The 26,692-nt window shown below is 37.6% G+C and overlaps 1 protein-coding gene across 1 annotated transcript in view; it reads right to left on the reverse strand.

Annotated features, from left to right (window-relative positions):
- Positions 1-26,692, reverse strand: part of FUT9 (fucosyltransferase 9 (alpha (1,3) fucosyltransferase)) — a 67,609-nt gene that overhangs the window by 3,963 nt on the left and 36,954 nt on the right. The window contains exon 2 of the mRNA XM_006778239.2: positions 2,407-2,751. The gene's annotated coding sequence lies outside the window, so the exon portion shown is untranslated. The remainder of the gene's footprint in view (positions 1-2,406; positions 2,752-26,692) is intronic.

Below are 26,692 nucleotides of genomic sequence, written 5' to 3' on the forward strand. Positions count from 1 at the left end.
GCTATGGGAGGAGAGAGAGGGAGGTCAATGGTGGTGGTGGTGGTGGGGGGGACATCTGTAATACTTTCAAAAATAAAAATAAATTTAAAATGATATTAATATTATAAAATAACAATAAATGAATTATTGAAAGGGAAGAATTAAATTTCATGGAGAACAGTATTGACCTTATAAATTTTAGCAGATTGCAGTTAAAAAGATGAATCAAGGCTTTTAATTTTTTAAATAGAATTATGGTCAAGGTTTTCCTCTTTGCCATTGATGGCTCTTTATGAATATAAACACAAAGATAAAATATGTTTACAAAACTGTCTCTGAAACTCATTATTCTTCTCAACAAAATGATATGGTCTTTCAATTTCAAATTCTTTGAAATATTTCAAAATCTTGATCAAAACTAGTGTAGAATCATTAGATGTTTAAAGAAAAAGAGAGGAATTGTTCTTATTTAAATACTTAAATTTATGTGAACATTGCAAAAAAAATCCTACATTTTATTATATAGTTTTCTTAAAACCTATGATATTTTCTATATGGCAAAGCTTGATTTTGTGAGTCAAAAGATTCTGAACATTTTATCCTAGGCACACCACTAGAGAAGAATTATTGGAATCAGACTGAGACGTACTGTCAGAATTAGCTTCAGACCTATGACGTCATTAACAAAGGAAAAGAAAAGAGTATATTCTAAATATGTCAGGAACTATTAATTAACCACTGAGTGATAGAGAAAATCAGAATGAATATGAAGGAAATCTCAACTCTTTAGGACTAAATGACATTGATGGTACTACTTGTCAAGTTTTCTAATATGTAGTTAAAACAGTACTTATAAGAAAATGTATAGATTTGCACAGTTTTCAGGAAATTAATTAACAAATTGGTCACTCAACAAGTTGTACTCAACAATGGTGCAAAGAAATAAGAAATAAAGGATTAAAGTGTGGATAGAAATCATTGAAATTGAGAGCAGAGATTTGAGAGAATTAATATCACATATAACTGTGTGAGATGATGAATGTTAACTAAACTTACTGTGGTAACAATTTCACAATATATACATATTTTAAGTTATTTGTTGTATGACTTAAACTAATACTATTTTATATGTCAATTATAATTTCATAAAACTGGAAAAATACTAAGGTAAACTTTAGGTAAGTATAATAATCAAGAAGAGAAAAATCAAATTAAGTATCTAAAAAGAGTAAGTAATATTGGTGTATCATAAAAAAAACTAAAAATGACTATTTGAAGTAATTTATGGTAATAAATTTGAAAAACTGATGAAATAAATGGTTGTTTCTGCACAAGTAGAAAAATGCCAATTCTAATCAGAAACTATGATTAAACAAATAACAATTAAAGAAATGGTATTCATAAATGCTAACGAAAAACAAATACTAGAGCTAGATAGTTTTTGCTGGAGTGATATCAACAATTCAATGAGTAAAGAACACTGCTGTCACTTAAAAGAAATTATTCTAGAAAACAGAAAAATAAATAAAGAAGCTTAACTCATTATATGAAGCCAATTATTATCTTGTTGACAAAAGAAGATATGAAAAGCTAAAAAAAGTTGTATTTCACTTATGAACACAGTTGCAAAAATACAAAAATGTAGCAATAAAACATATTGAAAATATAACATGATGCAATTCATGAACACGTTTATGGCAGTTTAGTTACATTTGACACTACTGGGATCTACAGACTGAGAAAATTTATTAGGAGGATCCCCTTTTAAATGGACTGATATTAACCTTTGGTATACATGATTTGATTAAGCACTGCAGTGTTGTCATTGTTTTTCTCTATGTGACCAATGTTTAAGGATTTTTAGAAGTGCCCTCATTGAAAATTTCCATAAGTCCTTTTTGAGTTGAAATGCAATGGCAGAAACTATCTAAATAGATGATGTCAATTTAAAATAGTCGGGTTAAACTTTAATAGCCACCAGCCACTGTTTAATAAATGTTCGTTCTCCGCTAAGCCTGTGCCGAGCACTTGCACACATCATTTCTTTTAATTCTCATAGAGCCTTTATCGTGGAAATCTTTTATCACCTCTTCTTTACAGCAGAGGAAATTGAGGGCCAGAGATATATTACTAGCTTGAGCATTGAGTTATGCTCTCTCGCGCTTTCTTTAAACAAATAATGCAAGCACCAATAATCCATGGAGGTACATTAGCACCGCAAATTTTATTGTCTTGACATTCCTGGTCTGTACCATTTTCTCTACAGGAAGACTCTTTACCCATGAGTTAAATTTAGATCAATTTCCCTAAATAAGAAAAATACGTTACATTTATATGGTGCATATTAGTGCCAAACGTTGATCTGAGCACTTACATTAATATCTATACATTAACATCTATACATATATATGTGAGCACATAAATTACCTTATTGTATTCCAGTTTTATTGATGAAGAGTCTGGGGCCCAGAATGGTTAAGAAACTTGCCCAGGTTCACACAGTTAGTAAACGGCAGAGCACATCCAAACGCAGGCCATCTGGCTCCAGAGTCTGGGCATTTGATAACTATACTTTGTATTACTGATTCCTTGGGTTGCAGCCAGAGAATGCAATCATCCTGGAGATACCAGCATGGAAGCTTCGTGAGAGTCTTTGTTTCTTCACTGTTGTATCTTCATCACCCGAAAATAGCAGGTGCTTAATAAATGCTGTATATGTTACCTGAATGACTGATGAATCCCCAACTATGTGCAAGGTAAAATGCTTGGTAGCTAGAAAAACCAAAATGAACCAAGTATGAATAAATGAATATATACATAGTTGATTTCTCGATACATTTAACATATATTTCTCAACAGAATAATTACCATTAAAATTGACATGCAGGTATTCCTATCACTAGGTGAGCAAAATCTCCCAGTTTTGCCTCTCTGTCATGTCTCAAAGTTGGCATCAATCTAGCACATTTTAGTCCCCCCCCCCCTTTTTTTTTTGCCAAATGAGAAGGAACTAATCACCAGGCAGAAACAATGTTCTGCCCACTGTGTGCCTTTCAGTTTCCCCTGCTTCCTGGACATTTTGTATTACTTAGGGTTCTTCTTGTTAACTCTCTGCACACCCTCTCCCCTCACCTCTTAACTGCTGTCAGGGTTAAGTACCAAACAGGAGGAGCAGTTACTCAGTAACCCCTACTTTGCACAGAAAACTGTCAGAAAAGTTGGCCTCTTGGAGCCAAATTGGCATCCCTGTTACAGGAACCTTTTCACCTATTCCTAATAATTGGATACTCAACATGCCTTCAACTGTTTATCAATAGAACCTATTTTTAAAGCATCTGGAGCTGTGTCAGGATAGAGCTCATCAGAGACAGTAAGTGTATAGCATAAAGCAAACTGCAATAGCAAACCATATTAAACTTTTTCAATTATTTTAATAGTTTCAAATACTAGGAAAAATGTAATTTAAAGATGTTAGCATTAAAAATAACAGAATCTTTAGTAAAAGTGCTACTTTATAAAACTTGATATGCATATGATTCCGTTTTCCATTAAAACACAACCTTCGGTCATACCTTACAATTACTCTACTGAGCATTAAAGAATGGAAGATAGTTTGTAATAAAAAAGGGTTCAACTTGTGCTTCTCAAGCCATAAATATACTTAAAGGTATTAGGGAGAAAATTGTGAAACCAAGGAGAACAGGGGCTTCTTCAAGAAATGGTAATTCTACTTTAAGTTTTTGTTGTTATTATATGTGTGTATGTATATTTTAAATTAAATGAGGTGTCACCTCACACATGTCAGAATGGTTATCATTAATAATCAACAAATGACAAATGCTGGAGAGGATGTGGAGAAAAGGGAACCCTAGTACACTGCTGGTGGGAATGCAGACTGGTGCAGCCACTGTGGAAAACAGTATGGAGTTTCATCAAAAAATTAAAAATGGAGCTCCCATTTGACCCAGTAATCTCACTTCTAGGAATGTATCCCAAGAAATCAGAAACACCAATCAGAAAGGATATATGTGCCCCTGTGTTCATAGCAGCACCATTTACAATAGCTAAGATCTGGAAACAGCTGAAGTGACCATCAATAGATGAGAGGATAAAAAAAAAACTGTGGTACATTTACATAATGGAATACTACGCAGCTATAAAAGAAGAAGTATCTCTTACCCTTTGATACAGCACTGAGGGATGAGGAGAGTATTATGCTAGGTGAAATAAGTCAGTTAGAGGAAGACAAGTATCACATGATCTCACTCATATGTGGAATCCATTGAACAAAATAAAATGATGAACAAAATAGATCCAGAAACACAAAGCATGGAACAGATTGACGAATTTCAGAGGGGAAGTGGGGGGCGGGGTTTATGGGTGGGTGGGTAGAGATTAACCAAAGAACTTATATGAAAATATGCATAGCCTATGCACACAGACAAAAGTGTGGTAAAGTCCTAGGGGCGTGTAGGGTGGAGGGGGTCAATGGTAAAAAAGGGATAGGTGTAATACTTTCAACAATAAATATAAATTAATAAAAATAAATTAATTAAAAATAGAGTGCACTATACTGTAGGACAGAATCTAACACTTGCCTTCAACTGTAAGCTAGAATAGGACAGTGGGCTTATAACTTGCCACTTAGGACTTCATAGGTTGTACCCACCACCTACTTCTTCAACCCACCTGTCTGTCTCACATAGCAGGCATGTGGGGGTGGAAGAGATTTTCCCTATACTCCTAGGAGCTCTTGTGTCAATGTGTTTGGTAATCACTGTGAGGTACCTATGTTCTCCACTGGTGGTTTGGGTGCACAATCAAACTATTCTTTGATAAGGTGAGACGTTTTATCCATGGTAAAAATGTGTAAAGATCATAGACCATTTGAACAGAACTTTGGATCCACTTGTGGATCTTTCGATAAACTCAGACCAACCGCAAAGACCGGAAATGAATCATTGACAAATTAGTAGGTGGACTAAAGTTATAAATAGTTTAAAAATACCACATATAGTCACATTGTGACTTCTCCCTGTTAAATAAAATGAACTTTGTAAAGTGCTTCTGATAGTGCCACACAGAATGCATTCTGTGTCTGTGATTATGTTATTATTCCCTGTTAATTGGACAAGAATCAGAGCTCTCAGCTGAAACTCTTGAAATAATAGATCCCGTTTGATTTCTATGCAAATTACCACCATTTCTAACAATGCACAATCACTTCTACATTTAAAACATAACTCATTATCAATAATCTCTGGATAAAATATATAATACAAAATTCTGATGAATATAAGGATCCGCGTCTTTCAGTTGTTTATGGAATCAGTCTTTTTGTAAAAGGTTACTCTATAAGCAAATTGTACTTAAAGGATTCTATAGCAGGTATTTGCTGATTTTTACTACCTGGCAATTACTGTCTCTTTTTCTGATAATAGCACCCCACTTTCCTACTGGAACACTACCTCTCCTCTCCTGTGTGCAATCTTTGGGGCTAAGAGAATGCTGTCTCCCCCTTTCCCAAGCAGTGCTGAGCAGGGAGCCAGGCCATTCAAACTCACTCTCTGGGACTTTAAATTTGGAATTGAAGGGCTCCCAGGGGGAAAAGTTGGGCCGAATTAATCACAGTGGGATTCTCTGAGAAGGCAACTTAGTGAACTCTGCTACCTGGGTCCAAGGAGCTTCCCAGGATCCTGCCTTCAGTTATTGGTTTTTCAGGTATTTCTTCAGTTCCAAGAGCTACTCCAAGAGGCTTGCAATTATTTCCATTTTGTTTACATTAGTTATAATTGTTTTTAGTGCTTGAAACAATAAAATTCCTTAATTAAGCAAAATAATAATAATGTTAATAAAAAACCCCAAACTCCCCTTTTGTTTCACTTTCTGCAGGACGTGAAATGTATAATTGAATATTTCAAAGTATACCCATGAGTATTTGGATTAAAAATAAACTATATATAAATTCTCAATACAGCAAACAACTCTCTTTGCTTTATGTTAAGTCATGGACTCCATCCAGAGTTTACATATTGGGTGGTAGGTGGTGTCTAACTGAACAGCTAGCACTCTATTTAGGCAGGCTCAGAGACCAATCTGTTCCCCATGTCATCATTATAGTGTTGAGTATCATGATATCAGTATGGGATTCTGCTTTATTTATTTAGGAGGGGGGGGGTGTTTGTCTTGTTACTGTTTTGTTTTGCTTTTACTTCTCCCTACAATGTCTATGCTAAGATCCTTTACAAGAATAAAACTATAACCCTTATACATTGTGTACTACCAAAATATACCTGGCCTCAAAGTACTGCAAAATTGTTTATACTCATTGCTTCACTCTCAAGGATTCCCTTGACACCTCACATTCCACGGAACCTGGGCCTTCCTGCTCTGAGTTTCCACAGTTCTCCCATTGGATCCTGAGCCAAATGTCGCCTTCCTATGGGAGAGATGCCATTCACTCTTCGGCAAGAAGACACTGGTTGATCTCTGGAATGCTACCAAATGTGTGTTTGTGAGCCTCTTAAAGACCTCTGGACATGGGTCTGGTATTCCAGGGGGAAGCCTCTGCTCTACTTCCTCCAAACACTGGAGACGCTGCACCAACAATGCCGGTCTTAGTCACCAAGCCTTTCCCTGATTATTCCTCACAACATACTCTGGCACGTACTAGAATCCCCTGACTTATTTCTGCAGTATTTTCATCTTTAAGGATATTTCTTAGAAATTTTCAAAAACATCTCTCTGTTCCCCGCACCCCTCTCTCTTTTTCATTTTTGTCTCAGACATTTGTTCCCTGTGGTGGGCGAGCCGCCAGCTGCAGTTTCCCGTGGCTGTGAACTTCTTCATCTCGGGCACTTTCATTTTCACGGTCTTTGAAATTTCCTTTTCAATTTAGTGATTAACCTTTTTTTAGGTTGATCTTTTATCTGTTCACTCTCTGCTCCTAATCACTAATCCTTAATTGCTGTCTTTATTTAAATTAGAAGCTCTGTTTGTGGACTTCGGCTGAGGCTAGAACAATCACACCTGATGCTGAGCCCAGGAGTAACTTGGCTTGTGTGCTGCCTGCCCATAGAGAATACCGCAAACAGAGCCCCGGCTGCATGTTTTGGCATTTTCTGGCTTTCCTGGAGTGTAATTGTCATTCGGCTTTCCACACCTGTGCTTTCTATGATGATTGCCACGTTTTAGCCCATAGCAACTAGGTAAGTCAATGGAAGCCTTTTTAAAAATGGCCTCTCATTTTGGCCTGATATGTTACTACTAGAGGCCTGGTGCATGGATTCGTGCACTGATGGGGTCCCTCAGCCTGGCCTACACCCTCTTGCAATCCAGGACCCATGGGGGATTGTTGGACTGCCGGTTTTGGCCCGATCCCCACAGGCTGGGCTGAGGAACCCCAACAGTGCACAAATCCATGCACCAGGCCTCTAGTAGAGAGAGAGACATCAATGATGAGAGAGAATCATTGATTGGCTGCCTCCTGCATGACCCTGGGGGTTGAGCTTGCAACCTGGGCATGTGCCCTGACCAGGAATTGAACTGTGACCTCCTGGTTCATAGATGGATGTTCAATCCCTGAGCCAGATCACCTGAGTGAGGTATGTTAAATTTTAAAGCTAACGCAGCAAAGCAGCATATAAGGAATTCATCTAAAACAGTGTGGATATCCAGAACAGAGCTATCCTAGAGGCCTGGCCTTCGGGGATTGAAACCGGCAGTCTCACATCCCCTGAGGGATGTAGTAGTGCACAAAGTGGCAGGCACCTGGGCACTGCACTGCTCCAGCTCATTCGAGCCCTACTGACCCTGCACACTGCCATGGAAGCGGCAGAGGCTTACACCGATGCAGCTGCACTCTCCAGCAGCGAGCCCGGTGTCTGGCACCCGTCAGTCAGCTGAGCAGTGCTCCCTCTGTGGGAGTGCACTGACCACCAGTGGGAAGCTCCTGCATTGAGCATCTTCTCCCTGGTGGTCAGTGTGCTTCATAGCGACCGGTCGACCAGTCTTTCGGTTGTTTGGTTGGTCAGTCGCTTAGGCTTTTATATATATAGATGTATTCCTGACTCTGAAGATGAGACTTCTGTCCTTTCATATACAAAACAGAGCAATTAACCTAGTGGATTATCCTTGAATTGTCCCTGTCCTTCAAAGCTACACCTGACCCAGCACCAAATCCTTACAAGTTTCCCTCCTAAATATTCCTTAGGTTAGTCGACTTTTCTCCATTCCCCTGGGTCAAACATCTATCTTTTGTATAGATTGTTAACAGTGTTTTTTAAGTGGTCCATCCAACATTCACTTTTGATGCTTTCAATTCGTTCACAGTGCAGTAGACCAGTGGTTCTCAAAGTGTGGTCCTCAGACCTACAGCATCAGCTTTAGCATCAACATGTAAATCTTGTTTTGAATGCAAGTTCTCACACCCAACTTCAGAGAAATGGAACCAGAAGCTTGGGGGTGAGGCAATCAGTTTAAATAGTTCAAGTGATTCTGACATGCACTAAATTTTGAGAATCCCCAGGAGAGTGATCTTTTCAAATCACAGGTAACACCTTATGCTTCTGTTCAAGGCCCTTCAATGAATTCCAATTGCTTATGTCTTAATGTGGCTTAAACAGCCCTGTCCCCAGCCTGAGTGCATGGCAAGCTCCCTGTTGCATTGCCTGCATCACCACACTTGGCCCTCTTGCATGGTCACTGCATCAGCTCTTCCCTCTCTGTTCCCTGGAACAGTTCCCCTCCTCTCTATGTTGATTTGCTCCTTTTCATTTTTCAGATCTCGGCTCTGACAGTTGTTTATCAAAGGATTCCTGACAACCTCCCATCACTCCTCCCCCACTAACTCAAAGACCCCAAGTACATGTCTCATTGCACCATGTGTCATTTTTGCATAGCACTTACCACAGTAGCAAGTCTACCTATATTTGTGTGGTTATTTGATTAGTAGGGTTGCCTCTGTTTGACTGTAACTAGGCTCATATGGGTGACATTGGGTAGTCTTCCTCAGAATTTATTCTCTAAGTGCCCAGTCAGGCTTGGCATATCCTTGCAATAAACAGATGCTTTTTAGTGACCCAGTAGCTAACAATTATTGAGCATTTGCTCAATAAGCACCAGGTTAAGACTTTTATGTGTATTTTAATCACTTGATATTCAGGAAAAAAATTATTTTGTTGTTCATTTATTTACCAAATAAGTGTGTATCACATTCTATGTGCCACACATGGTTGTATGCACTCAACAAATATCAACTCCTTTAGATCCCAAAATGACCAGTTGAAATATATATTACAATTACATACATTTTTACAAATGAGGAAATTGATGTGCATCTATTTGTCTCACGTCACATAGTAAGTGATCAGTTAAAATGTGGACACTCATAGTTAGACCCCAAAAGGTGTTCTTTAACAATACATTTTAAAAATATAAATGCCAGATTACAATTGCAAATAATTGTATGAATGAAAATTTATTTTATAACTCTATTACTTTGGAGTTGTTGTTCATTAGAACAAATTGGATTCACCAATACTCCCTCCCTGCTCTTATTCTGGACACCAGTGGCTAGGAACGATGGATCCAGAATACTAGAAGTTTTAGGTAATTCTCTTCCTGTCCTTAAGAGACTGTGGAGTGATGGATGAGAAGAGGGAGAAGTCTAGCTTTGTTTTATTGCTGGGGCATCTATAATGCAAATCAAGAAATATCAAAAATTATTGACACATTTGCAATTGCTGAATCAAGGCCTCTGTGATAGCTCTGTTTTGGATAGCCACACTGTTTCAGATGAATTCCTTATATGCTGCTTTCCTGTGTCAGCTTAAAAATTTAACTTACCTCGCTCGAGTGGTATGGCTTAGTGGTTGAGTATCTACCTATGAACCAGGAGGTCACAGTTCAATTCCTGGTCAGGGCACAGGACCGGGTTGCAGGCTCAATCCCTGGGTCATGCAGGAGGCAGGCAATCAATGATTCTCTCTCACCACTGATGTGTCTGTCTGTCTCTCTCTCTATCTTTCTCTCTCTCTCTCCTTTCCTATCTGAAATCAATAAAAGTATATTAAAAAATTAACTTACCTCAATGGGCCTAGTTGCCCCCAAACAATAAAGGTAGAGAACATGATTAATTTAATTAAAATTTGAGTTATATCTTAGAGTGTGTTCACATAATGTCATCAGTTAACATTTCTAAAGAATTTATGAGTTTTTATTCTGTAACTTAAAACAGAATAAAAAAAATTCCTTCTCTATAAATTTTATATGCCAAATTCCCTGGATCACACCAGACTACTACAATAAAGTCATGTGTTTTTAATGACCATATTATAATAGTTTGATCTCCATTGGTCTGAAAACTTTTCTTCCAGGTGTCCCTCAGTTGTGTCCATAAAAGAGGGCGGGAGTTTCATCTGTCTGGCAGCAGCAGTCACCGTCCACTCTGTTTGTCCTTCATCCTTCGGCTACAAGTCTGAGAACCATTTGATGCAGCTTCATCTCTGGTCCTACCCATCGAGTATGTGGGACTTGAATATCAAATCCACTTTCCCTGACCTCTACGCCCAGGGTGTCAGAGATTTTTGCGTTCCCATTTCAGTGGAAAATTGGCTGTTTGAACCAATCTTTCTGTCTCCAGTAGCTTTGACTGTGCTGAGATAATACATCTCTCCCAGAACATTCCCTTAACTTCAGGTCCTCTCACTGCTGACAGTGGTAGCTCTAGTCCAGTTTGCAGGGCAAGACAGTGAATCTATAGGAAACAAACTGCTCTACCTTCCTTGGCTCTTTCCTTCAACCTTTCCCTCAACATGAAATTCCTGCTCTTACAGTTCTGAAAACAGAAACAGAATAACATCATGCATACTAAAGGATGCTCACAGATACTAGTTTTAAGAAGAAGGTTGCAGGAATAGAAGAAAGAACATCTATCTAAGGAGGTAAACACTGTGTTAGATGGGGCATTGCCATGACAACAGTTTCTGAATCACACCAAATTTTGCAGGCTGATCATCTTTTGAACTCATGTGAAACTAATTAGCATCAGCTTTACGGGGATTAAATAAAAACACATCACTGTAGTTAATGTGGAGCTTCTGGAACTTCAAGTTAAATCTATAATCAGAGAATAGGCCAGTAAGAACTCACATAGAAAGCATGAGCCACAAAGACTCAACAGCCTCAGAGGCAATATGATAAAAAGTGTGGCTAAAAAGATTGTAGGAAAGAAGCAAGTTTAATCAACTTGCATCTGAATAATCTGAACATGAACTGATTAGCATGATTAACAGAAGATAATATTAGAGGAAAGGTGGAAAGGAGAAATTTAGAAGAAAAGAATTCACCAGTGAGAAACCCTCAATCTTAGAGGTACAAATTCACCAATCCATGGAGGGGAGAACTTGCACTGTATTACACAGTTAAACTGGCCCCATTGGCATCTCTCTCCCCAGCCTCAATGACCCAAAGAAGTGATCAATACTTTTTTGAATATTTAGTTTACCGAGTAGTTGAATGCTCAAAACAAAGTGCCACACTTGGAGAATAGAGAAAATGGAGGTGTCTGTCAAAAGAGACTATATTTGCCCCGCTGGTGTGCCTCAGTGGTTGAGTGTTGACCTATGAATCAGGGGTCACGGCTCAATTCCTGGTTAGGGCACATGCCCGGGTTGCAGGCTCGATCCCCAATAGGGGGCTTGCAGGAGGCAGCCCATCAATGATTCTCTCTCATCATTGATGTTTCTATCTCTCGTTCCCTCTCTCTCTTCTCTGAAATCAATTTAAAAAATATATTTTTAAAAAGAGACTAGATTAAAAGAGAGCTCACTTGTTTCTTCCTCTCCTACCACAGTGGAAAATGAAGACTGCTCCCTCCTCATAATTCTGGAATCTAAATAAGAAAAAATAACCTCATTCCACTTATTAATCTTGATTTTTCCTAAATGTTCAATTTCTGTGTTTCTAATTGTTGTTTTTCCATTAGAATTTAAATATAACCAGAGTTCCCATATCTGTTGTTAAAGAACCCTCACCCTCCCAAACATGGCTCCCGTTTTCCATATCTCTGCAAATAGCCATATCACCCATATACCTGTGTAAGCCTCTAACTGAAAATCATTGTTTATGTCTTTCACTCCCTTAACCTGACATCTAATCCATTACTATAGTCAGTTATTTAGATATAAATTAGCTACATGCTAGATTTGTGCATGTAAAATGAATTGATACATGTAAATTACCCAGAACAGATCCGGCACATAGCAAGCACTCAGGAATTGTGAATTGTAATATTTGTTACACATACATGTATATGGCTTAAGGCATATATTTTTTATTACTGATTATAAAATTTCCACATATAGTAGTGACAATAATAAGCTTTGTACTTCCTTTGAGGGACAGGGTTGTAGGAGATTTTATATGGTATAACCTTTTCACTTAACCACTGAGCCATCAGTCAAAAAGTAAGTGGTATTTTGCAGCATGAATGTGTCACTGCTTGTCATTGGCCACAGTGCAAAAGGCAATTTGCTCCATTTTAATTTTGATTTTGTTCCATCTTTTAGAGTAATTACTGGACAATTATTTTGTCATAAGCTATATGCTCATTAGGCAAATCTGGCTCCATGAGATTAAGAAACTCATTTTCTCTGATGTGCTTTGCCCCTCTGTGACCTTCAATTTCTGAAAACATATTTTTTCAGGTGTTCTTTTTTGGAGTAAGTGATTTTCACTCATTTTCATTTTCTTAATTTCCATTGTGCCTGTGTCCTGAAATTCCACTTTTTTCTTACAGTTGACAAACTAGCTGATATAAAGCTTTGCATATAACAAATGCTCATTGAATATTTTTAAGTTCCTTTGTGTATGTGGCATGGTGTTATAGATGGGCATTCCCACAAATACAATTAAGCTTCCTTAATGAACTCATAAAAAAAAAGTGGTAAAGTACGGTACAAATCCTGCTGTATAATATATGCTTTAAAAGACTTTATATTCAAAAAGCCGTTCCTCCTTTGTGCTTCTCTAGCTGCTGTGCATCTTTCTGATATACTTGCATTATAATGAGGCCATAGTGAATTTGCCTGTATTTCTCCCCTATTACACCTGAGCTTCATAGAGGCATTAACCAAATGTATTTTGACTTTCTATTCTAGCTACCTAGGATAGTGTCTGGTACATGGCAGGCATAAATATCTACTAATTGAGTAGGGGAAAAAGTAAATGAATGAATGAAAGTTCAAGCAAACATCTTGACTTTATATGGTCTTTCTTTCTTTCTTCCTTTCTTTCTTTCTTCCTTTCTTCCTTCCTTCCTTTCTTTCTTTCTTTCTTCCTTCCTTCTTTTCTTTCTCTCTTTCTTTCTTTCTTTCTTTCTTTCTTCTTTCTTCCTTCCTTCCTTCCTTCTTTCCTTCCTTCCTTCCTTCCTTCCTTCTTTCCTTCCTTCCTTCCTTCCTTCCTTCTTTCCTTCCTTCCTTCCTTCCTTCCTTCTTTCCTTCCTTCCTTCCTTCCTTCCTTCTTTCCTTCCTTCCTTCCTTCCTTCCTTCTTTCCTTCCTTCCTTCCTTCCTTCCTTCTTTCCTTCCTTCCTTCCTTCCTTCCTTCTTTCCTTCCTTCCTTCCTTCCTTCCTTCTTTCCTTCCTTCCTTCCTTCCTTCCTTCCTTTCTTTCTTTCTTTCTTTCTTTCTTCTTTCTTCTTTCTTTCTCTCTTTCCATGGAGTGGAAAGAGACACATTTTCTATCTTCATATACAATATGGAATGACAATGCCCAAACTCCCAATATCTGGAAATTTCCAAGCAATAAGGTCAATGCTTTGAGAGAGTGAGGTTTCTGCTCCTTGTGGTATGAATTACTCAGATCCTTCAGAAATCCCAAAGCTAGGGAAAGTGCAAAGTAATTTTTATTTGATTGTTTGTTTATAGATGACAGTTCCGTGAAATCCAAATATAAATGAGATACTTAAGGCAAAGAAATATAGTATTTTTTTCACTCTGTGATTTTATGAATTCCTAACAGTAGGTGCCAAGGTGAAGCAAATATAGATTAAGTTCAAAAGCCAACTCTCATTCAGTGATGAGAAGGGGGATTGATGCTTTTTAAACATGTTTAGTATATTAAATAATTAGCATATTGATAGGGCTACGGAACACTTACATATTGTAATTCATATTCCTTCCATTTATATCTCTGTTAAATAGTAAATCAAATGAGGAATTAAGATTCATAAGTAATTATTTCTAAAAATGATGACATTAGTCAAAGCCTGGAGTTACAGTTCCTTTAATTAATGATTGTCAGGTAGTTGACAATGGAAATATTTGCAAGTCTTACATCGATTAAAGATAAAGAGATTTTTAGCATTTGCATTGATGATAATGGAAAATAATTAAGACAATTTTTAGCTACAAGGTATCTTTGTGATCATCTAATCTGACAGTCTCATTTTACTAGTATAGCCTGATATAATTATGAAATGGGTATGTAAAGTTAAATTACTACTAATACCACATATTTAGTGATACAGTAGGAACAGCAGGAACTTCAAATCATATATTTTGCCTCTGGTCCAAGACTTTTTCTATAGTACAATACAGTGGGGCCTTGACTTACGAGTTTAATTCATTCCGAGACCGAGCTCGTTAAGGAGCTCGTTAACTCAAATCACTCTATCAACTCAATGCAAAAAATTGGTCGATAGCTGGTATCTCTAAAAACTCGTTAGTCGGGACACTCGTAAGTCAAGGCCCCACTGTATCTCTTCTCCTCATGACAGAGGGAAGTATAGCTGTGATACAAAGAATTCAAAGTGAAGAAAGTCTAAATGCAATATATTAAGTGGATTAGGATTAAAGTAACTCAAATGAAAAAAGAAATTGAAAACAGAAAAGTCTTGCCAAGATGTTGAATCCGCCCAGTAGCTTGTCTTGGCCATCCTGGTACACATCCTTTCACTTCCTCCTTTTTCTTCATGACACTGTCACTGTGTTCGAGCCCTGCAGCCTTAGAAGTCACCAGCATTGGGAGCTGAGCAGAATGGCAGTGTAGGTGGATGTCAAATCTTGGACTTCAGCCTGGCACTCTTAGTCCCTTTAAAAATGGTAAGTCCTGCCCAGCCGGATGGCTCAGTTGGTTGGAGTGTTGTCCAGAACAACCCAATCCCCGGTCAGGGCATGTAGAGGAGGCAACTGATCCATGTTTCTCTCTCCCTTGCTCTCTCTCTCTCAAATCAATATCCTCGGATAAGGATTACAAAAAGGGGGAGGTCCCTTACCTCCACAGTGTAAACAAACAGCCTGCCTATCAAGAATTGTTTCTGCTTTGGGGAAACAGATGTTTGTAGAAATGTTTTTGGAAGGTACGAATCTAACAGAAAAGGACTGATAAAGTAGATAATTAGTATTAATGAGCATTTACTATGTGGCAGATTCTACACTGAGGATTTTATTATACAGTGTCCACAGATGGGAATACGTAATTTCAATCCTTACCTCATAGGATTGTTTCAACAATTAAATGAGCTAAATCCAAGTGTTTTACAAACTGCCTGACACATAGACATATCTTTCTTGATAAAAGACAGCTGTTATAACCGTTATCTCATTTAATCCCAATGATCCTACGCAAAGGTTGGGAATTCATTACTTGGTCAAAACTACTACTGCTGGCTTTGGGGCCAGACTGAGAACCATGTCCTTCAGCACTAGTTAGCTTTCTGCATCTTTCAGGAACTTCGGTTGAATTAGAAGTGGGAGTGGAGCAGAGACTGAGGTGTGCCTCCTGTTCCTGATACAGTAGCTGGGCAAGCTTTAGCATGTGCTCTGCACCTCAGTTTTTGACCTCTAAACGAGAATAACAACACCTACCCTATAAGGGTGGTTGTGAAGAAATGTAAGGCAACATTTAAGAGAGTAATAGTTTGGGACTATCCACACATTTCCTTTTTTGAGTTTTCTCAATGTATGACTTTTATTTGAACTGGCTTGTCTACCTCAATTATCATGACAATGAAGTAGGTAAGTTAGGATTGATTCGAGAATTAAAAAGAGAAAGACAAATGCAATTTTCAGTTTCTACATGTAGTACAAGATGCAAGTTCAACTATTATTTTGAAAGAGGATTTTCAAGTGCCTATATTCCTTTTTGAATCTATCAAATTCTAAGACTGAAGGCAGCTCTCTGGGTTTTGGCTTAAGTGGAGGTGTCAGATGATTGAGGGTAACAGTAAAAGCAGAGGAATGCAAGGAAGCCTCTTAAAAACCATAGTAGCTGCCGAAACCGGTTTGGCTCAGTGGATAGAGCGTCGGTCTGCGGACTGAAAGGTCCCAGGTTCGATTCCGGTCAAGGGCATGTGCCTGGGTTGCAGGCACATCCCCAGTGGGAGATGTGCAGGAGGCAGCTGATCAATGTTTCTCTCTCATCGATGTTTCTAGCTCTCTGTCTCTCTCCCTTCCTCTCTGTGAAAAATCAATAAAATATATTTAAAAAAAAAAAACATAGTAGCTGTCAAAGTCAACTTGGTGAGTATAGGCAGACACTGAGACCTGAGGAACACCTTCCTTAGGCTGCCCAAGGTTCACACACGGTATGGGTGGGATGCAGATGTACCTGGGAAGCTTGCCTGAAGGGAATGCCATGATGCGGGCCTGCAGGTCTACAGATTTGACTCTCTGAGCTGGGTCTGAGTGGTGCCCACAACCAGTCCCTTTAAAGGTCATAGCACCAAAGAAACTGCAGGGAACCCACAGCAACCACTGAGTGTCCTTACTGGGAATCATAGTTACCCGGGCCTCACACTTAAGTCAGCAGGGCAAGCCACAGGCAGGTAGACAAGAAGCTTGGCCCTGAGGTTGGAAGATGCCAGACAGGAAGATGCTTCGCCTCCTTCTCTTGGGCTTTATCTGAACTTTTGAGAAAAGCAGGTGAAAAGAGAGAATATTTGAGAGAATAAAACATTTAAAATAACCAGAAGGGTCAGTTTTAATCAAGGGATAGCCACTATGTGCCTGGTGGTCAAATTTAGTCAATGCCTGTTTTTGTAAATAAAATTACACTGGACAACAGCCAGACCATCCATTTATGTGTTGTCTGAGGCCGCTTTTGTGCTTGGTGACAGAATTAGCAGCTGCGACAGAGACCATGCGGCCCACAGAGGCTAAAATATTTATTATCTGCCCCCTTTACAGAAAAAGCTTGTAACCCTCGCTTTAAAGCATCAGGTTGACCTTGTTTTAAAAACTTAATGTGCATCTGTTATTTATATTTTTATTATTTGATGGCTCAGCTGGAAAACCAGAGTAATTTTCAGCAACAAACTCTACTTTCTCTTTACTGCTAGCTAAATCTACATTAAATTAGGTGTCCATGACATCTCTACTTAACTAATTATTACTGCTAGCTATAGAGGAGGTACATATTTTTATGAATAAATTTATACTAATTTTTTTTCTGCTTCTTTTGAAGTGAGTATATTTCTTATATATATGTCCTAGCAGACAATGCAGAATTAGGGATGTACTTAGTTGAAATAGAAGGCGGGAGTAGGTCAGGGAGGAAATAAAAATGTAATACCTTTCCTTACTCTGTAAAGAGCTGAGGATGCTGGCTGGGAAGGGGACATGGCCTGGAGAGGCCTGTTTCTTTCTCTTTGATGAGCGCCAAGAGTTAGCTCCTAAACTATAGCCTCAGGAAGTGGGAGCCAAAAGGGCATTCCCTTAGCTTTCCTTATTGAGACATTTTTTTAGTCCAGCTGCAAGAAAGAAGTCCTGCAGTCTAGCTAACTCCTAATTGTTAAGGCAAAGTCATGATTGCCATAGCAACACAATTAGAGCACAGCAATGTTTAGTTACACTAAAATTTTTGGAGTCAACTATTCCGATGGAATACTTTAGAGTCTAAAGGCGGCAACTCATTAGTCAACAGAGCCAAATATCAACAGTACAACGATTGAAATTTCTTTTCAGAGCCAAACTTCTTAAACTTAAACTATATAGGTAGGTACATTGTTATTACCTTAATTAGGGTCCTCCTAAGGCTTGGGAAGAGCCACACTCAAGGGGCCAAAGAGCCTCATGTGGCTCGCGAGCCCCAGTTTGCCGACCACGGCTTAGCCAGTGATGGCGAACCTATGACATGCATGTCAGAGGTGACACGTGAACTGATTTTTTTGGTTGATTTTTCTTGGTTAAATGGCATTTAAATATATAAAATAAATATCAAAAATATAAGTCTTTGTTTTACTATGGTTGCAAATATCAAAAAATTTCTATATGTGACACAGCACCAGAGTTAAGTTAGGGTTTTTCAAAATGCTGACACGCCGAGCTCAAAAGGTTCACCATCACTGGCTTAGACCATAATCATTAAAACGAGAGGAAAAGAGAGAGAAAGAGAGAGAGAGAGAGAGAGAGAGAGAGAGAGAGAGAGGAGAGAGAGAAAGAAAAGAAAACACATGTCTATGAAATGGCTTGTATTTAATTTCAATGAACTTTTGTTTGGGATGTTTTCTAGACAATTTGTAGAGGACTTCAGTCCTGGGCCAGATAGATGAAGTCCTTTTATTTCCTATGATTCACAGATCACTTTCTGTGAATTCTTCCTACTTTTTCCATTTACTTCCATCTTCGTCAGCCTCTCTAACCTAATCACACTTTCTGTGTTCACCTTATGTTTTTTTGTGTTTTTCCTCACCTAGGTCCCAATAAAGTGGTCAGCCTCTTTCATTTGGGGAAACTTGTGTCTATTTCTTGGTAGGAGAAAAACCCTGACCAAAACCATATTATTTAACCTCTGCCTCCAAGTAATTCTGTATTTAACTGGTGAAAGATAACTGTTCTATTTCAATAACATTCTCCAGTGGAGAAACCTTTTAGGTATAATTCACATCTTTCTTGTAATTTGCCACCACTTAATTTGGTTCTATCTCCATGTAGATGCAAAACAGCTGGTCAACCATTTTTAAATGTTTTTTATTGATTTTTAGAGAGAGAGGAAGGGAGAGGGCTAGAGAAATAGAAACATCCATGAGAGAGGAACATGATAGGTCAGCTGCCTCTTGCATGCCCCCTACTGGGGATTGAGCCTACAGCCGGGCATGTGACCTGATCAGGAAACTAACTGAGCCTCACTGACTGGGCTGGTCAACCTTTTAACAAAGCTTTTTCTATTCTTAAAAATAGTTATCAACAATTCTCAGCTATCCTTTCTTTAATAGTAATCTAAGTTTCTTTAACATCTTTTCATAATAATATGCTGTTCTTTCAATACAAAGCTGTAATTGTTAATGCACTAGTTTGATATGTTTCATTGAGTGGTGAAAAGTTTGCATTGATTCAATTACTTTTTTTTTTTTTTTTTAGCTTCAATCCCTAATGTACTGCTTGTAAATCTTTAAGGTGGGTTGGGTGGGGACAAGTTGTGGCCTGTGACTTAAAAGCAAGTGAGATAATTACTGGGCCATTGGATTCCATATTTCTTGTCTCAACCAGAGAGGAAAGTTTCTCATTTTAGAAGTCCTAATGAACATTTCTTGTGTTTCTCTTAATTTTGATTCACAGAATAAAATCTCAGATCCCTCTTTAGAAAAAATAAGCAACAACCAACATAAAACAAATTATTAACTTCTTTGGTATGTAAGTGTTTTCCTAAAAGAAAATTTAATGACAACAATGTGGAAATCACATATATTTAAAAACTTAAAAGCCTTAGCAATGCTGTGAAATGATAGTATATTTCATGAAGTAGGCAGTATTAGAAAAAAACAAAAGAAAATCTGTAGGACTTTTCAGAATGTCATAATACATGTTAAATTATCATATTGTAAATATAAATGACCAGGTGTTCCATCTTGCCAAATTCATAATTTTACAGTACAGATACAAAAATATTTTATCTCCTAAAATTTCATCATTTCTTGTTTCTTTTTTGAAAATAGATTTTATTTTTTATTTTTATTTTTTGAAAATAGATTTTAAATGAAACAAGATCATAGTCAAGAAAACCACAAGTGAACACAGACTTTGAGAAAATGACATGCTTAAGTCCCACTTCCCACCAGGAAAGAGGTAAGGCCATGTGTTATTCATCAGTTCATTCAATAAATATAATTTGTTATCAACTTCATGTTGAGCACTCTTCAAGTTGCTCTTAATATAGCTGGTAAAGGAGATTGACAAGTTCTCTTCTCTCATGCAGCTAATATTTTAGTGGGAGATCCAGATAATTATAAAAAACAAGTAAACCAGACAATATCAGTTAAGGCAAATTGTTTGAAGAAAATGAAATACAGTGTTACAGAGTGACTACTGTCCAGGTAAAGCAGATGATAGAGGGATATTTAAAGGGAGACTTAAATGACAAATGGGAGCCAGCCCCTCAGTGACCTGGAGAACAAGCAGTGGAACTGTTTGCGCATTACTTTTTACAAGGAATGAATTGCCTGCCCCTCCTCACCAGTGCAAATCCACACCTCCCATTTTCTATGTCTTTTCCCAAATCCATAAGACCATTTATTTTGACTCTAGCCTTTTAAAATATTTTCCATTAATAGTGTTTTTAATACATCAACAATACCAGGGAAACTTCACACCTCATTATGTGTTATTATGTAAACGTTTGTACATAACACACCTATGTCCTGAATGTATATAGTTATCTATTCAAGAATGAGAATGGTATCTCTATATTTATTTTATCCTTAATAGTGACAATCCCTTTGGACAAATGGTATTGACAAAATAAGAAATTTGTTGAAGATCTACCAGGATTTGACATTTGACCCTGTAATTAGATTTTCTATCTCTAAAAGAGTTTTTGTAAAAAGAGAAGAGGAATGCCTGTGGGGATAATGATCACAGCACCTTGCCTAATGGTGACATGACAAAAGTATTTTAAGTAAAAGCAAAGTAGCTGAAGCTGCTCAGATAGGGCACATTTACCAATGGATCCTAAAAGCATAATCCTTGGTTTAAGAATTAAAACATGCTTCTCAGTTGTTAGTTGTCAGTTCTCGGACATAAACTTTCCATGATTGTCCTTTTTATTTTTCAGTAACAAATTTCCTTTCTTTCTTGCCTTGACTTTTGGCAGCAATCTCTAAACATTGCTACAAGGGTGCAGAAACCACAGTATTCAGACACTAATCTTCAAGAAGGGGCAAAAGATTTTAGTGGTTATATAGTTAATAAGCTTAATAAGCCTTAGTGACATAGTGTAGTTTTCCAAATATAGGGACGAAACAATCAGCTGAAGTTGGGTTCAGACCTATAAACAATCACAAATAAGCATTTTGGTGGGAAGAAAATACATATGAAAAAATGCATATGGTGGTAAATGGCAGCATCCCCAAGAAAAATATTAAAGGAAACCTTTCATTCTAGTTAGCTCACATTGCTGATTTAAGGATTACTTCCTATCTTTAGAATTGTCAATGATAGCGAAAAATGTTCTTCAGCATTAGAAAATTTATTCTGTTAGGTGTCTCGGAATAGGATCTCAGGGTGATGTTTCAGGCCACTTGCATAATTTTAGATTTGGGATAAAAGAAGGAAAACCAAGAATGATTATTCCTTAAGTTGATGGGAGCCCTTGAATAAGGCAGAGGGATTTGACATTTTGATGCATGGACCCTCTTTAAAGCTGCCATTTAAAAATTTTAAGTATTTGAGGTTAAAAAAATCTCTATTTTGCTTGAAACTGGCTCCAGAAAAATAAGGGTCATACATTGGAGACAAAATCACCTTGGGACATGGAGAATGGTAACAAGAACGAGGTGATTGGGAACCCTACATGAGGAGCTTCGAAGAATCTAGAATAAGGAAGGCGAGAGGTGTCCCAGACAACTCTCCTGCCCACCTCACACTGCTCCCAGCCCAACCTCGGACCCTGACCTCTGCTGCAGGGAGGTGACCACCTCCACGGCCCTCTCCCAGCTCTGGCTTGTTTATGCAATCCAACAGCACTCTCCTTGGGTTATATCCCAACCACTGGCTGCGTTGAGACCTCTCTGACGCCCTGAGTGTAGGACATTCTCGGGAGCCTGGAAAACATTCAGCAGTGCTGGGCAGTTAATATCTAAGAAGTCAATCTTGTCTAAAGGGGGATGGGAACTAACAAGAAAATGCTTTTGTCTTTCATCCCCTAGGCAAACAGTCTGACACATTTCCTAGGCTCCTTGCCATGAGCTTCAGTGCCAGTCACCTGTTTAGTAGCCACCTTGATAATGCATCCTGGAATAAGCTTCTTTTTTTTTTTTTTTTATCTTTCCCTTTTCACTTGTCCTGTTCTGTATTCCTGTTCCTTAAAATCAGATGCTCCTCAAAAATTACTGGCATTCAAGTATCTGTTTCAGGCTTTGCTTTCAGGACTAAAACTAAAGTAGTGGGCATTTAGAAGAAAAGGGGGGGGGCAGGAAGAGTAAACCACATATTGCTCCCCAGTAGAATGTTAATAGATTTATGTCCTAAATTGAGGCTATAAGTAACTTAGAGAAAGTGAGTTTTATACAAAACTGGGATTTTTTTGTTGTTTTGGTTTTAGTTTCTACTTGATTCAGAACACAATCCCCAAATGCCTTGCTCTCCAGTGTTTCAAATGTGTTGTCTGAGTGGAGAGCTAGAAAAATATATTTCCTTCTAATCCAGGGACAGTAGCTCTTTGTCATTATTATATACTTTATGGACTTCTATTAACTTATAACAGAAACCATGGGAAAACCATTATCTTTAACCTATAAGGCAATGATTCTGTGTGACAGTAATAGTATTTTCTTATTTTATTCCTATTCAACAGTATGTGTGTGTATGAAAGAAATAGATTTTGTTCTAGTTTAACTGGTTTTAAATGCCTATTCTTTTTTTTCAAAGACAGTTTAATTTTGATGTAACATAGTTCGTGACTCTAATGTATTAATGTAGGTTGTTTTCTGTTTATGGTTAGTATAAATCCCTGCTGTTAACATTCAATCTTATTTATAATTTATTTTAAACTTCTGCTGGGGGCAATCTTGGTTTTCAACATCTATCCAATGAGACATTTAACTCTCATGAGTCACAATATCAATTCGACATACTGTGCAAATTATAAACTACTTATATTCAATTCTCATGAAATTTAGCATTTCCATGAGATTCAGGTGGAAACTCAATTTTCTTGCATTATTTAACAACACCTTGACTTATAAATAAGAGATACTTTAAAATGGCAATGTGAGTTTGAGCTTCTTAAGATGTTATCTATGCACATACATTCCCTTCTCTGATCAAAGCTTTTACCCTAATTCTTTGAAATAGTATATCTGTAATTTCGTTAGACACTTCAAAACACTTCAGGATGCAAGCATTTTTCAGTATCTAATTTAGCTGGAACTGCAAATGAGTCCTATTTGTTTTTCAGGTTGGTTTTATTTCATTAAGTTAGAATTACTTGTTTCTTAATTACGTGTGGAAATAAATAGCCTTCTCACAGGCTAATGAAAAAAATCACTCTCAACTTTATTCCAGATTTATTTGGCTGACTGAAAGAAAGTAATCTCTCACTCATCATTACCACAAGAAGTTCTCTTAATCAACACAATAAAAAATGTTGGTTTGAATTTCCCCAAATGAATCAAAATCAACCAATTTTGAAGAGTAAATGAGAAAAAATTGGTGGATACATCATTAAAAAAGAGATTTGAGCAGAATTCCATTGTAAAGGGCGGGAAAGTAGTTTACAGTTGTGAGTATGCAAAACACAGAGTTGCCCTAACCGGTTTGGTTCAGTGGATGGAGCATCGGCCTGTGGAATGAAAGGTCCCAGGTTCAATTCCGGTCAAGGGCACATACCTTAGTTGCGGGCACATCCCCAGTGGGGGGTGTGCAGGAGGCAGCTGATCGATGTTTCTCTCTCATCGATGTTTCTAACTCTCTATCCCTCTTTCTTCCTCTTTGTAAAAAATCAATAAAATATATAAAAAAACACAAACAAACAACAAAAACAAAACAAAACAGAATTTATTCTTGTATTATTATTTATTAATTGTTATTATTTTCCATATAAATAATTGTAAACCTACTCTTGCCCCAACCTATTTAAATATACCATATCTTACCCAGACAAAAAATAAGAAATATAGCCATTTGTGACAACAAGGATACATATTGAGGAAATTGTGCTAATTGAAATAAACCACGTGAAAAAGGACAAAAATCTATGTGATTTCTCTCATATGCGAAATCTATAATAAAAGCATAATATGCTAATTAGACCAGATGTCCATTAGGATGACCTTCTGGATGAAGCCAGGGCTATGAGGGAAGCCTGGGTCCCGGATGCCAGAGGGAAGCCCGTGCTGGCAGCCAGGGGAAGGAAGGCCTACTGTTGCACGAATTTCGTGCATGGGGCCTCTAGTATAAAATAAAAAATAACAGTAGTTTTAAAAACATTTAAAAAGATTTGAACCTGACAGAAAAAATGTTTTGTTTATAATGCACAGTCATTTTAAAAGACTCCTTCACTTAAAAAAAAAATTTAAGCTCCCTAACTTTAAAATTATTGTGCACTTCTATAATAAAACAAAACTTCTTCCTGAGAGATAAAAGTCTAATTCTAAGCTTGAATAGAAAAACAAAACACAAGCAACAAGAAAACCAAACCAGACATACACACACACACACACACACACACACACACACGCACGCGCACACACACGCACGCGCACACATTCTTACAGATAATAAAAAAAGAAACTATGACTTTCTAAGACCTATAATTTTGTTTCATTTATTAAACTTAGTTGGCATTTATCGAGTACTACTAAGCGCCCATAATTATGCTGAGTACTTGTGTCTACACTATTTCATTAACCCTCAAATAACCTTCTCCTCCAGGACAATGACATTATTTTATTATACTCAAATGTGGGTGAATTTAAAATACAACTAAAACCATCAGCACAGCTAGATTTGAAGTTGGAATTGACATGATCATATTTGCTATACATTTCTTAAAATTTCCATGGGTTGCACAACATCAGATAGTTATTCAACACAAGTTGGACACTGTGTGGCACCACTCGTCTTCCTTCAGAACCTTGGCACTCACTCATTTACCCAGTTGCCGGGCCTGTTGGCTACTGGCAGCTCACAGTTGAGTCCTTCTATAGGTGAGTGCTCCTCCCCAATTTGTCCCTAGAACCATTGCTTTGTCAAGGTGAGAGTCTAGCCTCAATGCAGGCCCTCTTAGGAGGACCGTCCCTTATCCAGAGCTCCTACGGATTATTTGAGGTTCCTGGAGTATCTTCATGGCAGATCCCTTTCTCCCTCTATTTAATCTTGCTTCCCTCACTTCCTCTGCTTGCCTTTGATGGACATAACCAATGAAAGAATCAGTGAGTTTGAAGATTTGTTAGTAGAAACTTCTCAAATTGAACTATGAAAAGAAACAATAATGAAAAAATGTAAATTGCAAATTCTAGGACAACCACTAAAGATTGAAAAGAAGTATGTTCCCCTATTGCCTGCGCATGGAGCAAAGCCCAGTTGACTTTTCTCAGCAGTGAACAGATCAAAAGGCACCCTATTTCTTGAGTACTCTCACAGTTTTGGGCCAAAGATTTTAACAAGCAAATAACCATGAGTCTATTCTCGTGAGTCTTGATGGCTTTTGCACTGTATATGGAGACTTCCTTTAGACTGTTGGGTGCACCTGGCTAAGCAACCATCAGCAAATCCATGCTACCACAGAATGTTATTAGACCTCCTTAGAACTTGTTTCTAAATACAATGCCCCTGAAGAGTGGAATAATGCCAAACAATCCAGTCTGGGGAAACAATCTTTAAACATTTTATCCTTGCAAAGATTTGTGAATCAACTGTTGTAAATTTAAGCAAAGAAGGACTGGTTGACTGTTGAACATGCAGATCATGTTTAGCCTTCAAAGAACGCATTTCCTGACTGAAAACATTTCATCCTGGATCTTTGCCGTATTTTACCTGAGGTGTAGTGTATAGAAGTAAATGCTTTGAAAGATAAAGACATTATTTTCTAACTGGCATTGCCAGTTATTTGTGCCCCTAATGAAAGATTCCATCAGCAGAATGTTCTGATTTCAATTCGGCAGCATCAACTATGAGCTTGCCCGGAGGAAAGAAATACTTTGTGTGGCTTCACCATGTTGCTGTATGACCTCATTGTTCAGCCTGAGGATCAGAATGTTGCTGAGAATACACAATTTTATTACACAGGAGAGTTAATGAGAAATGTAACATATTCTGCAGAAACATATAAAAAATAAAACATTAATGGTACAATCTTCAGATACTGCTTGTACTTGGGATTCTGTTTGATGTCAAGTATTAAGAAGAGCTTGAAGAGTCTAGTGATCTTGGGTATCCTTTAATGATTAAAACAAAACTGACAAACTAGATTAAAAGATACAGCATTTCAACAATTAGAATGCATAAAAAGACAAACAGACATTCTAGAACTGAAAATATACTGTCTGAAGTTAAAAACCCATTTGATGTGTTTAAGGGTACATGTATTTGGAGCTGTGTTTGGAGTAAGAAACTAAAAAAAAAAAATCCACTAGCAGGAACTTGGAGTGGTGACCACCTCTCCTTCATATCCCATGACAAAAGGCATAGAGGAGCGAGTGCACTTTCTTAGAGATATCGGACCTCTATTACATTAGTAATACAGAAGATATAGGTACTGCTTATTTCTTTTAGTCTAG

This window comes from Myotis davidii, unplaced genomic scaffold, assembly GCF_000327345.1.
Source record: "Myotis davidii unplaced genomic scaffold, ASM32734v1 scaffold269, whole genome shotgun sequence".
Taxonomy (NCBI): domain Eukaryota; kingdom Metazoa; phylum Chordata; class Mammalia; order Chiroptera; family Vespertilionidae; genus Myotis; species Myotis davidii.